Raw genomic sequence first — 13,006 nt, forward strand, 5'->3', positions numbered from 1 at the left:
TGAGATAGACTTTTAATCCCTCTGCCTAAATAGGACTGAGGGATTACAGGATACTATCATGTCCAGGATAAAAAATGAACTCAATAGAAGCTAGTTTGTTAAGAAATATTAAGAAATTCAAGTCTAGTCTAAAAACTTTTTGAGGCAACTGTAGAAGCCTGTCAGAGATGTTGGTCATCAAAAAAAGTTGTTATTGTTCGGTTGTTAACTTCACAGGGACTTAACACCAAAATGTTCCCGGTGTCCAATACAGAGGACATGATAAAAATAAAATGATCTAAGGTGTTCATTTACCTCCAAATAGATAGAAAATCACACAAAAAAAAATTGCAATTCTTGTTTTTTCTTCAGGTTCCAAGAGGATATAGAGAGAGAGTTTCTAGTCCACAGAATATGATAAATACCTGCCACTATCAATGTATTCTATATTAAAATTCAGTTTAAAGAAACTTCTATTTTATTCCTAAACTTAGGCAAAATAAATCCTAATAACTGGCTTTTTTTTTTTTTTTTTTTTTGAGAATAACTATAAATTCCTAAATTTCATTGTACTAACACGTTTTCAAAATAGTTAAACCTGGGGATTTCATTAGTATTGTCTGGTATTTATTCATGTTTTACACATTGTCCCAACTTTTCTTCAATAGGGCTTGTATAATTTTATAGATAAATAGATGCAGATGTTCTTGTTTTGAATGTCTTAAGTGCACTGTGTAACTTTTTGGTTGAGGGTTCGTCACCTGCTTGTTTCTATGGATATGTCATTGCTCTGGAATGTTCCACAGTGTGACATTAAACAGCTCGCTTACATTTATTCAATTACAAACAGTTTTATAGCTCAAAAATACCTAGAAAAACAGGCATTCTGACTGTGATTGGTGTTTCCTCTCCACAGATCTGACCTGTAACTTGGTCTGGTTTGGTCTCCATGAAGATAGAAAGATTTAATGCCATACTGTGAAATATTCCAGACAAAGCAAGAACTTACCTGGTGGAGGGGCCGTCAAATACTTTTCTTCATGGAGATGTTATTGTTTAGTCTGGAATATTTCACAATATTGTGTTAAACCTTTTCTATCTTCATGGAGACCAAACCAAACCAAAGTTACGGGTCAGATCTGTGGAGAGGCGACCCCGCTCACGGTCAGAATGCCTGTTTTTCTAGGTATTTTTCAGCTATAAATGACCTGGAATTGAAGAATAAATGTAAAGTAGAGTTGTTTAATGCCATACTGTGGAACATTCCAGACAAAGCAATGACATCTCCATGGAGAAAAACATTTGATGGACCCTCCACCAGACACAATGCACCTTTAAATCAAATTTCAAAAACATTCTCTTACTTAATTATTCAATTCTTTTCTTTTTCCTTCTCTTTGTCTGTAAACGTTTTTGAGCAAACTGTTTGTCTAAGACTTTTGAAATGTCTGTTGGAATATTTTAAGTTCTCTATAACAAATACTAACATGCAAAAACAATACACTTGTAATAATATAACTTTAACTATGTGTCAGATGTTTTTTGGTGTGCAATTAATACTTTTAACAAAAAAAATCATTTATAATCATCAATCATCAGCTTGTCGCTTTTTAGTCCAGATGTCCACAGATGTCCAATCCTCTGAGAAGATTGTGGTTTGGAGCTGAAATCAGATTTTGGATGAAGGAATTTGACCCTTTTTTGTGTAAAATGGCAAAAAACCTGTATTGTTTGTGTGCAAGGAATTTAAATGTAATCCAGATGTGTTTGTTTTAAAGACCAAACCAAATCGAATCAAAAATTGTGATTCATTTTTTGTCATAACTCGCGGTGCCACGTTGACCACAGTTTGGTTGGTTCGTTTTCAGGCCTGTCACAATAACAGATTTTTAAGTTACATATCGCTGAAGTAAATACAGATTATAAACAAGAATATTGAACCTAAACTAAAAGGAAAATTATCATCCCCCAAAAAATATTCTTAATGTACAATTAGTGCTGTCATGCGATTAAAAAATTGAGAGATTAATTAATTATGATCTGTAATTAATTAATCTAATTAATCTCATTTTAATCTCACCTAAAAATTGCTGAGAAAAGCCTTCAATTTGAGGTATTTTCATTTAAATTCATTATTACATTATTGTGGCAGATCAAAAGACTAATATAGAACAAAAAAAAGTGACTTTATAAAGTAATTTATTGTTTAACAAATCTCTCCAAATTGGCTGTTGAGCCCAAGTCTCCATGAATAAGAAACTGTTTGCTGTAAAGCAGCAAAGACTAGGAAATCTGAACATAATAACTTTTGTCGACTTAAAGACAATAAAAAGTCCAGTCTTTCCTTAACCATATTAAAAATATTATTGATAGAGAAATGCTTTATATATGAGATCACTGGTTTTAGTCCTTGTTTTAGTCCTGGTTTAGACCTGCTTTAGTCCTAGTTTAGTCCTGGAATGGATTAATCCTGTTTTAGTCCTGGTGTTAGTTCTGGTTTAGTCCTGGTTTAGACCTGGTTTAGACCTGGTTTTAGTTCTGGTTTTAGTTCTGGTTTTAGTTCTGGTTTAGACCTGGTTTTAGTTCTGGTTTTAGTCCTGGTTTAGTCCTGGTTTAGTCCTGGACTGGTTTAGTCCTGGTTTAGTCCTGGACTGGATTAGTCCTGGTTTAAGTCTTGGTGTTAGTTCTGGTTTAGAGGCGCACAGGAGGAAGCGCGGTTTACGCAGCGTACGCGAGAAAACACGATCCACACGCGGCGCACGGGAGCACGTCGGTGTCCTCGCAGTGTCTACGGAAGGAAACGTGGTCCGCGCGTTCTCAGGTTGATGACGATGATGAAGGTGTGTGTTTGTGTTTGTGTGCGTGTGTGTGCGTGCCCCCTCATGTGGCAGGTCACTATAGGACAGTAGTGCAGACATCATGAGTCTATGCAGGTTGTTTTCACCAGTGACATTTAAGTTGTAGGCGATTTTATATTTATTTTCTTTTATATTTCACGTCGGGAGAATAATTTCCAAGACACGAATGTGTTTTTACCTGTGCACTGCTGCCTCTGTTCTACTGGCTCTTCGACTTCGTCCATTGTGCGACTGACGCCGCCAGCGTTAACATAATGTTTACGTCGCTCTTACTGCGCGCGTTTTGTGTGGGTTTCCGGCAATGAGTGGAATTACCGAAATAAAAAAAAAAAATGTATAAATGTGTTTGTGTGTGTGTGTTGTTGTCCCAACAACACATAAAAACAGGTTTTATAATAAAGCAACTCGCATACAGAAACTGTAAAGTTAGAGAATAAAAATGAGATTAACGCGATTAAAAAACATAGCGCGCTAAATATGACTGTAATTAATTAATCGCAATTAACGCGATAATTTGACACCCCTATGTACAATATTGTTAAAAAGACAAGAGCTGCAATAACATAATAACAGAATGCAACACTTAAAGGTGCATTGTGTAACTCTTCTGTTGGAGGGTTCATCAAATGATTTTCTCCATGGAGATGTTATTGCTTCGTTTGGAATGTTCCACAGTATGACATTAAACAGCTCTACTTTACATTTATTCAAGTCCAGGTCATTTCATAGCCCAAAAATGCTTTCAGACTGTGGCCCCGTTTACACATACACAGTTATTTTTACCCTTCGTTTGTATCCATCTTTTACACGCAGAAAATTCGCCTCTGAAAATGAATCATTCTAAAAACTGAGGCTAGAGTGAAGATTCTGGAAAACTATGGTTTCACATTTGGGTGTAAAGTGAGTTTTAGGAGCTGAAAGTATGACCAATGTTTATCTTTGCTATGACGATGATCATGGAGCATTCAGAGCAGCAGTCGCATTTCTTCTGGTGCAAACACTTTTGATGTGTTTGCATTTGCACACACAGCTGACGTTTCATATCCATGACCAGAGACGAACTAGGGCTTGGAGCTCAGCAATTTTGCCACTTCTTTAACAGATCTGTGGAGAGGTAATGCACATTTTTCAAGGTATTTTTGAGTAATACTTACAGCTGTAAAGAAATAAAAGCTACAGGTTTGAATCTAATCCAGGTGCTGTCTTGGTGTAGTTATGACGCGCACAATGGCGTATTTATGTGGGTTTAAAATGATGCTGTGTGCACAATGTTATTTTGGAAAACAGAGGGAGGGTAATATTAGTTTACCCAACTATGTGTAAACGTAGCCTGTGAGCGGGGTTGCCTCTCCACAGATCTGACCTGTAACTTGGTCTGATCTGGTTTGGTTTCCATGAATACAGAAAGGTTTAATAACATACCGTGAAAGATTCCAGACAAAACAATAACGTCTCCACGGAGAAAAGTATTTGATGGACTCTCCAACAGAAAAGTTACAAAATGAGTGTAATGAGTCATAGAAATTCCTAATTCAACCTTCTACAGCTCAGATCTTACCCTAGTACAAAACAAATACCCAAACTTTTTCCACTTGTACAAAAAAAAAGAACCACGATAAATACTGACCCCAAAACTAATCGTTCCATATGTCACGTGCTGAACGATACATCAATATAGTATTGATTGCGACCTATTCCTCGGCCTATTCCTTTTGTTTGTTGTTTCAGGAGTGGAGGGTGGAGAGGTTTGCAGACAGCCCTGTGAGGATCTGCTCGGGATCATGACTGAGATCCACGGACTGAGGCTGATCACCAACAACCTGCTGGAAGACCTGGACAAAGTGGTGGGTTCAGATCATAGACTATATATATAAATGGACATAGCCAATTCTCTATCCATTATTTTTCTGTTTTCTACTTAAATAAATTCCTATTTTCTATTCCTAATTAAAAACTCTGGGTGATATCGCACTCCTTTAGTCCACTTTTTTGTACCGGACATGGTTCAGACAGGAAAATGACTTGAATTCATGCATAAAATAAGACAAATAATAGCGTAGTATATAGACGAAACGTGACCAGGCATTTCTTTCATTCATAAACCTTGAATAGATGTAATGAAGCTCAACAGAGACCATGTGCTCTGGTCCCAGAAGTACATTTTCATTTCATTTTTCCCATAGACTAAAAAATTCATATATTAAGAGTTCAAAGACATTGCAGAGGCTAACCAGCTCCGTGGTAACTAATATCCATAACAAGGTTGACTTAAAACGAAAGATTAGGTGAAATGCTTTAATAACTTTGCGGTTTAAAAAGTTTCAGGAACAGATTTTGAATTAAATTATAGGTCTTGTGGTCATTATCACACAGCTGATTAGCCTTGAGCAAGCTTACAAACTTTTAATATACTTTTTCTATGGGGAAAAATTAATGAGAAATTTACTTTATAGAACTGGAGTGTGGGCAGTCTCTGTTGAGCTCCATATCCTTACTAACAAAGGTTTTAGAAATATAACAAAATGTCATATAACCTTGGGCTGAAAACTAAAATGTGATCCTGAATGTAAAAGATCATTTGATGAAGAATGGCTTCCAGCTTCCATCAAAACTGAAATTAAACATTTTGAGATGAATTTCAAAACATGGCGTCAACACGAATGCATTTTTAAAGGTGCACTGTGTAACTTTTATGGTGGAGGATTTCTCATTTCATGTTATTGCTTTGTCTAGAATGTCCCACAATATGGCATTTAACTTGCAGGTAACATCTGCGGAGGGGCGAGCTCACTCACTGTAGGAATGCATGTTTTTTATAATATTTTTGAGCAGTAAAACACCTGTAATTGAATAAAAGCAACATAGATGTGTTTAATTTTATACAGTGAAATCTTTCAGGCAAAGCAATAATATCTCCATCGAAACAAGCTTGTGGCAGACCCTACACCGGAAAAGTTACACAGTGCACTTTTAATACATTCAATAGATTATACTTTCTCTACATGCTGCTGCTAGGCCAGTGAATACACAGCAACACTCAGCTCTATGTCTCGCTGGCAGCAGGAGACTATGGAGCAGTGGACTCACTCTGCCACTGCGTCCAACAGTGTGTGGATGCAAAACAACTTTCTCCAGAAAAAACAGAAGTCGTAGCGTTTGGTCCACAGAAACAAAGAGACAGTGTCAGCAGTCACCTCCAGCCTCTCTCTCTCTCTCTAAAACCTTCAAATCAGGCTACAAATCTCGGAGTAATAATAGACTCAGACTTGAACTTTAACAGCCACATCAAATCAATAACATCTGCAGCTTTTTACCATCTAAAAAACATAGTAAATCAAAGGTTTACTGTCTAAAGCAGACATGGAGAGACTTATTCACGCGTTTGTCTCCAGTAGGTTAGATACTGAACTCTCACTGAACTCTCCAAACGAGCTGTGAGACGCTGCAAAACATCCAGAACGCCGCAGCTCGGGTCTTGACTCGAACTAGGAAGTACGAGCACATAAGTCCTGTGCTCAGGTCTCTGCACTGCCCCCCATGGCTCAGAGAATAGACTTTAAAGTGGTACAAGTCTCTCCATAGCACCAAAGTACATCTGTGACATGCTAGTGCCATATGAACCATTTCGCACTCTGAGGAGCTCAGGGACCGGCCTCCTGCTGGTGCCCAGAGTCACGACTAAACACGGGGAATCAGTGTTTCAGGTTCATGCAGCTAAAACCTGGAACAGTCTTCCTGAAGATGTGAGACAGACTCTTCTGTGACGCTGTTTAAATCCAGGCTCTCTCTAATTTAATCTATTTCTCTCTTTTTGATTTTATGATGATTATTCATGTTTTGATTTGTTTTTATTGTGATTTTAATGTATTTCTTCTTCTGTAAAGTACTTTGAATTACTTTGTGTACCAATTGTGCTCTACAAGTAAACTTGCCTTGCCTCGCCTTGCCTACTTTGATTTGTGTATTTTATAACTTGTATTTTCCTCCTCTTTTTTATATTTCAGTTCAAGGAGAATGCAGACATGCGACTCACTTTGGCAGAGCTGAACAACACTATCACCACAACCAAAATAAATATGACTAAATCTAATAGAACTGGCCCTGGAGATGTCAGTAATGTCAGTAACATGGTGTCCACTGACCTGGGTGGGCGTCTGGAGTGGGAGGATGTCTGTCTGAAAGACGGGAGAGTCTACGTCAAAGGAGAAGAGTGGGACCCAGACCCCTGCACCTACTGTATCTGCACGGTAACAACAACTTTTTCTGTTCAGATAAGTACAAGTTTAAAGGACCCATATTACGTTATTTTCTGATCAATGTTTCAGTATTGTTTCCTCATCAAAAACACACCTGGAGTTGTGTTTTCTTTCACACATGTTTAACACAAACACAAGGTGGAACAGAGCATTTTGAGCTTTGGAGCTGTAGCCAGACTAATAATGCAGGATTACTCAAACATGTGTGAATGAAACAAAACACAACTCCAGGTGTGTTTTTGATGAGGTAACAACATTATAACAGGGCTTAAAGTTCACAAGAGTACATTTTGCTTAATATAGGACCTCTAAAGGTGCACTGTGTAACTTTTCTCTGACCTCAGTCTGCTGTATATCTCTATTTAAAAGCCACGGGCCACTCATTTGAGGACGGCGAGGTACAGATTTTAGCAAGAGAAAATAATTGGTTTGAGAGGGGAGTGAAAGAAGCCATTTTTGTTAAGAAAGAGAATCTTTCTCTGAACAGAAATGGAGGACTCAGACACCATCTATCTCCTATTTACAGCTCCATCCTCAAACCTAAATCAAAACAAACAAGAGAACAACAGGTGTATCCAGGTCAGGTCCAGAGATGTGGAAGCTCCATTATGGCCATTAATTGTTATGCTTAGACCCCACACCCTGTACAGGTCAATAGGCTGAACTAACAAACAAAACCTGTAAACAAGTGTGTGTGTTAGTTTCAGTTATTTAGCTCCTCCCTGCAGATAAAAGGAAGTGTCCACCAGCATTCGGACCAGAACTGAAGAAGCAGCTTGGATGAGCTGCAAAACGTCTTCAAACAAACTAACTTTTGTCCAGTCGACAAAGTGAATTTTCTCCTCGCCATAACTTTCAGCTTGTTTCTGTGGAGATGTTATTGCTATGCCTGAACACACAATATGGCCTTAAATGTATCTATCTTGAATTTTATGTCACTTGCAGTATGTTTATTGCTCAAAATAGCTTGAAAAACATACAATCTTACTGTGAGCGTAGTTGTCTAATCCACAGATCTGAACTGTAACCAGACCTCGAGAATCCCACTACTCTTCTCCATAAAGACATAAAGATAGTTTTCTAGGTCAGGAATCAGAATACACTAGACGGTTTGCAAGAACCCGGAAGTTGTAGACCGCGCACCGGCCAATCAGTGAAGAGCTGTGAAGCCATGACGTCAAACTCAAGCGTCTGTCTGTGTCCCTTTTGTAGAACAGCACAACAGTAAACAAAGCGGTCGAGATGGATGTAGACAAAGACAGACATTCTGTGTTGGCAACGATTCCTGAGATCGAGGATTTAAAGCTGGAACCAAGAGAATGTTTGATGAATTTTATCAAGAGGAAAGACGTTATTGCCCTTCTTTGTACGGGATTTGGCGCATTACATACGTCACGGCCAAAAAACAGCGATTGATTAAATAAAAAAAGTACCTGCCTACCGTCGAGCGAATGAATTCCAATGTTGAAAGGTCAGACGAAGTGAAACCGGCTGATGAATCAGGCTAATACTGTGGAACATTGCAGTCAAGTACTGTATTTTCCGGGCTATTAGGCGCTCTGGATTATAAGACGCACTGTCATTAAATGGTCTATTTTCGAACTTTTTTCACACATAAACCGCACCGGACTTTAAACGAAACACAACAGTTGGATGAGTCAGTGGGACTTTGTTTGTGGCGTTCACGGTGACTCTGGTCTTTGTTCAGTTGTGGCGTGTAGGGAGGGTGCTGTCTGGGACCGCTGGATTGTCGGCGTGTTCGCAGTGACTCAGTTGTTCAGTTGTGTCTAGAAGTGGCACATTGCACTCGCTTTTTCGGTTCATTCCTCCGTTCCGTTCCTCATCGGCGTGGTGTGATGAGTGTGGCTGTGGATGTTTTTCGCTGTGCGGTCGCTGTCTGCTCCGTGTGTGTGTGCGTGTTCTGTGGTTGATGCAGCTTTGTAGTTTACTGAAGTTGTGCTGGGACACCTGAGTGGATTTGTGTATAGGGCGCTCTGGCTTGCGGGGCGTTCGGTGGTTTTTTTGATGGGGTTAGAGGCTTAAGAGCGCGTCTAATACGGTAATGTGTCCATGGGAACAAGAAGGACCTTCCGCCAGAAAAATTACATAGTCCACCTTTAACTGTAGTTTTGAGCTTTGTTTTTCACTTTTACTTGTTGATAAATATTGTGATTCTGGTTTGTAAAATATTTTCAGTTCATAATATGTTTCCAAACTTAATTAAACCAAATAAACATGTTGCCCCCTTCTCTTTAGTCGTATAAAGAGTTTAAATCAAAAAGTAATTTCACCAAATTCTATTAAAGTTTTGCCCATTTTTATAGTTGCTTTTATTGGTTGGTAAATATTTGGACAACAGGCAAATTGTTCTCTGATTGTTCTTAAGAGTCTTGGCCTAAAGTGATTGAATTTATTCATTATATTTAATTAAGGTTTTCAGCCATTTTATTTTCTATTGTTATTATGTAAATATTTGTATAAAAAAGCTGACAATTGCTTGGTAGTGGTAGAAAATATTTACAAATTAAAACAGGACTATTTTGCTGAAATTCTATTAAAGATTGGCAGACTTTTATTAGACAGTTAATATTTGTGGAGTAAATATTGTGATCTGGTAAAACTGTCCAAAATGTTAAAATCCAATTCTTTAATTAAAATTAAGCTTTTCATTTCCTTTTATTTGTCTGCAAATATTTGTTAAGCAAAGTGAATGAGGCCTTTGTGGGCCTTGAAAATGTTTGTTTGAACTAGTCTAAAATCATTTCAGTTCTCTCGTCTTTGAAAAGGGACTACAGCAAAACACTTTCTTTTATTTAAAGGTCTCCACCACCTTCGCTGTGGTAATGTTATTGCTTTGCCTGGAATGTTCCACAGTATGGCATTAATATTTTCTACCTTGCTGTTTAATTACAGGCAGTTCATTGCTCAATAATACCTTGAAAAACATGCGTTCTTACTGTGAGTGGGGTCACCACTCCACGGATCTGACCTGTAACTTCCCCTGGTGGTACGACCTGCTTGTCTCCATGGAGATAGATAAGATTAACACCATACTGAAGAACATTCCAAAGAAAATCATGTGGTCTAAAGCAGGTGTCCCCAACCCCGGGCTGGGGACCAGTACCGGGCTGCGAAATCCCGAACCCCTTCCTGTACACAGCACAGACTGTCCCCCCTTCCCGTACGTTGTGCGGGCTGCATCTCTAAACCAGGTTTATAAACAGGTCTAAACCAGGCTTAAAAACAGGTCCAAAAACGGGTCTAAAACAGGTCTAAAACAGGTGTAAAACAGGTCTAAAAACAGGTCTAAAAACAGGTCTAAAACAGGTCTAAAAACAGGTCTAAACCAGGTTTATAAACAGGTCTAAACCAGGTTTCAAAACAGGTCTAAAAACAGGTCTAAACCAGGTTTAAAAACAGGTCTAAAAACAGGTCTAAAACAGGTCTAAAACAGATCTAAAACAGGTCTAAAAACAGGTCTAAACCAGGTCTAAACCAGGTTTAAAAACAGGTCTAAAAACAGGTCTAAACCAGGTTTAAAAACAGGTCTAAAAACAGGTCTAAACCAGGTCTAAACCAGGTTTAAAAACAGGTCTAAAAACAGGTCTAAACCAGGTTTAAAAACAGGTCTAAAACAGGTCTAAAAACAGGTCTAAAACAGGTCTAAAACAGGTCTAAAACAGGTCTAAAAACAGGTCTAAAACAGGTCTTAAACAGGATTTTGCTAGGAATTAACCATGCTTCGCCCCTTCCCCAACCCCCTCTGGTCCGCAAAATATTGTCAGATATAAAACTGGTTCGTGGCGCAAAAAAGGTTGAGGACCACTGGTGTAAAGTATAGCGGATCTGAAAAGTTACATGATGCATCTTTAACATTTTGAAATTTAAAAAATGCTCTGTCTTGCTTTCGTTCACAATATAATTTTAATCTGTATTACATGTACTTTGATTGCTCAAAGAGTGGGGTCGCCTCTCCACAGATCTGAATTGTATCTTTCCCTGTTGGCGCAACCAGCTTGTCTCCATGGAGATAAAAATGTTAATGCCATACTGAAGTGCATTCCAAAGAAAGAAAGAAATCCTCCACGGAGACAGAAGTTACACAGAGCACCTTTAACATTCTGAAACAGAAGCAATATTGTTGTGTCTTGTTTTAGTTCACAGTATAATTTTAATTTAATCTGTATTAATTTGATAAAACCAACCTAAGAAACACATTAACCTTTGTTTTTATTCCTCCATGCATCACTGCCAGTGTCACCAGCTGCACAATGATGTAATTACATTGTACTCGATAATTTTAATTATTGTTTTCCAATTACAGCTGTTTTTCTTTGTCATGATCTCGTCAATATTTGTCAGGAAACTCATTACAAACCTCTGGAAGGAAAAAGGCGTTTAGCAGAACATCTGGAGCCGAATAACGAGCAGATATTAATTACCGTGGAAGCGAGAGGCTGTGAATTGTGTTGTTTTGTGTCAGGAGGGGAAGGTGGTGTGTCAGCAGGAGGAGTGCCCCCCAGTGTCCTGCATCTCACCCACTTTTATAGACGACAAATGCTGCCCTGTGTGTCTCGGTAAGGGGATTAAAGTGATTTGTTTCTTTTATTTACAGCGCAGTGTTTAAAGAGCTTTTAGTCGCCTTTTAGTGGTGTTACCTCCTCAAAAACAGACCTGGAGTTGTGTTTTGTTTCATTCACACGTGTTTAAGTAATCCTGGTTTGTTATTTTGTCTACATCTCCAAAACTCAAAATGCTCTGTGGCACCTTGTGATGTCATATAGTGATAGTTTTCAAGTTAACAGCGATCTTTTACGTTTAGTTCAGTAGAGATTGGCAATTCCAGGCCTGAAATGATCCAAATTATTCTTGTGAAGGTGGAGTTCACACTTACTGTATTAGCACATGACATCACAAGGTGGAACAGAGTGTTTTCAGTTTGAGAGAAGAACTCGGCCCAAATATGCAGCGTATGTGTGTTAAACATGTGTGAATGAAACAAAACACAACTCCGGGTATTTTTCTAATAACAAAACATTATAGCACAGATCAGAAAATAGCATAATATTGACCCATTAAAGTAGACATGTCAATTTCAGGCACAGGGGCCAAATTTGGCCCAGGATACAATTATACCCAGGAGATCATATCAAATCTGTATTAGAGCTGTCCTGTTGGCTACAGATAGGCTATAGAGACAATATTTATTTTAAATGGTGTTTTTTTTTTATATTTTGCTTGTTCTGGATTCAGTGTTTAAGCAAAATTATAAGAAAAGTTTTAATATTACATATCTCGAAAGAAGAGAAAACATACAAATGTTGAAATTTTTCAGTAAATATTTAGTTTGGGCCACAACTTAGTCCCAGTTTTTAATTTTGGCCCTTTGTGAATTTGAGTTTGACACCCCTACTTTAAAGGCATAGTCATTTTGGACATATGACTTAATTTCCTAGTGATCCAGAGTGTTGGAGATGTGTGGAGACACTTTTTAAAAATATTTCATCCAGTCCTTGTATTTACAGAAGTCGCTGGTGCTAGACTAGTGCATGTCAATGGTCATAGTTATCCTGACACTAAAAACAGTCTTACCCACTCCACAAAACACCTGAAGCAAAACCATTTTAACACTAGACTGTTGATGTAAATGTCTGTGTTGACAGAATAATTTTAGAAGTAAAATCAACCTTTCATTTGAAGGATTTATGCAGCAGCAGCGAGTTGTACTTCCTGATAGAAAGTTTGTCAGCGGTGGACTGATATATGAGGAAATAGTCCCTCAACATACGACGATTCATGCGATGCAATGTTAGTTTTATTTCAAACATTATTCTATCAACACAGACATTTACATCGACAGTCTGGTGTAATAATAGATTTGCTTCAGGTGTTTTGTGGAGTGGGTAAGACTGT

General features: G+C 38.1%; 1 pseudogene; it reads left to right on the plus strand.

The window, feature by feature from the left end:
• LOC110174600 (thrombospondin-2-like) overlaps positions 1 to 13,006 on the plus strand; it is a 50,871-nt pseudogene that overhangs the window by 1,564 nt on the left and 36,301 nt on the right.

Source organism: Boleophthalmus pectinirostris, unplaced genomic scaffold, assembly GCF_026225935.1.
Source record: "Boleophthalmus pectinirostris isolate CB_2022bp ecotype Guang Dong unplaced genomic scaffold, ASM2622593v1 HiC_scaffold_14, whole genome shotgun sequence".
Lineage (NCBI taxonomy): Eukaryota > Metazoa > Chordata > Actinopteri > Gobiiformes > Gobiidae > Boleophthalmus > Boleophthalmus pectinirostris.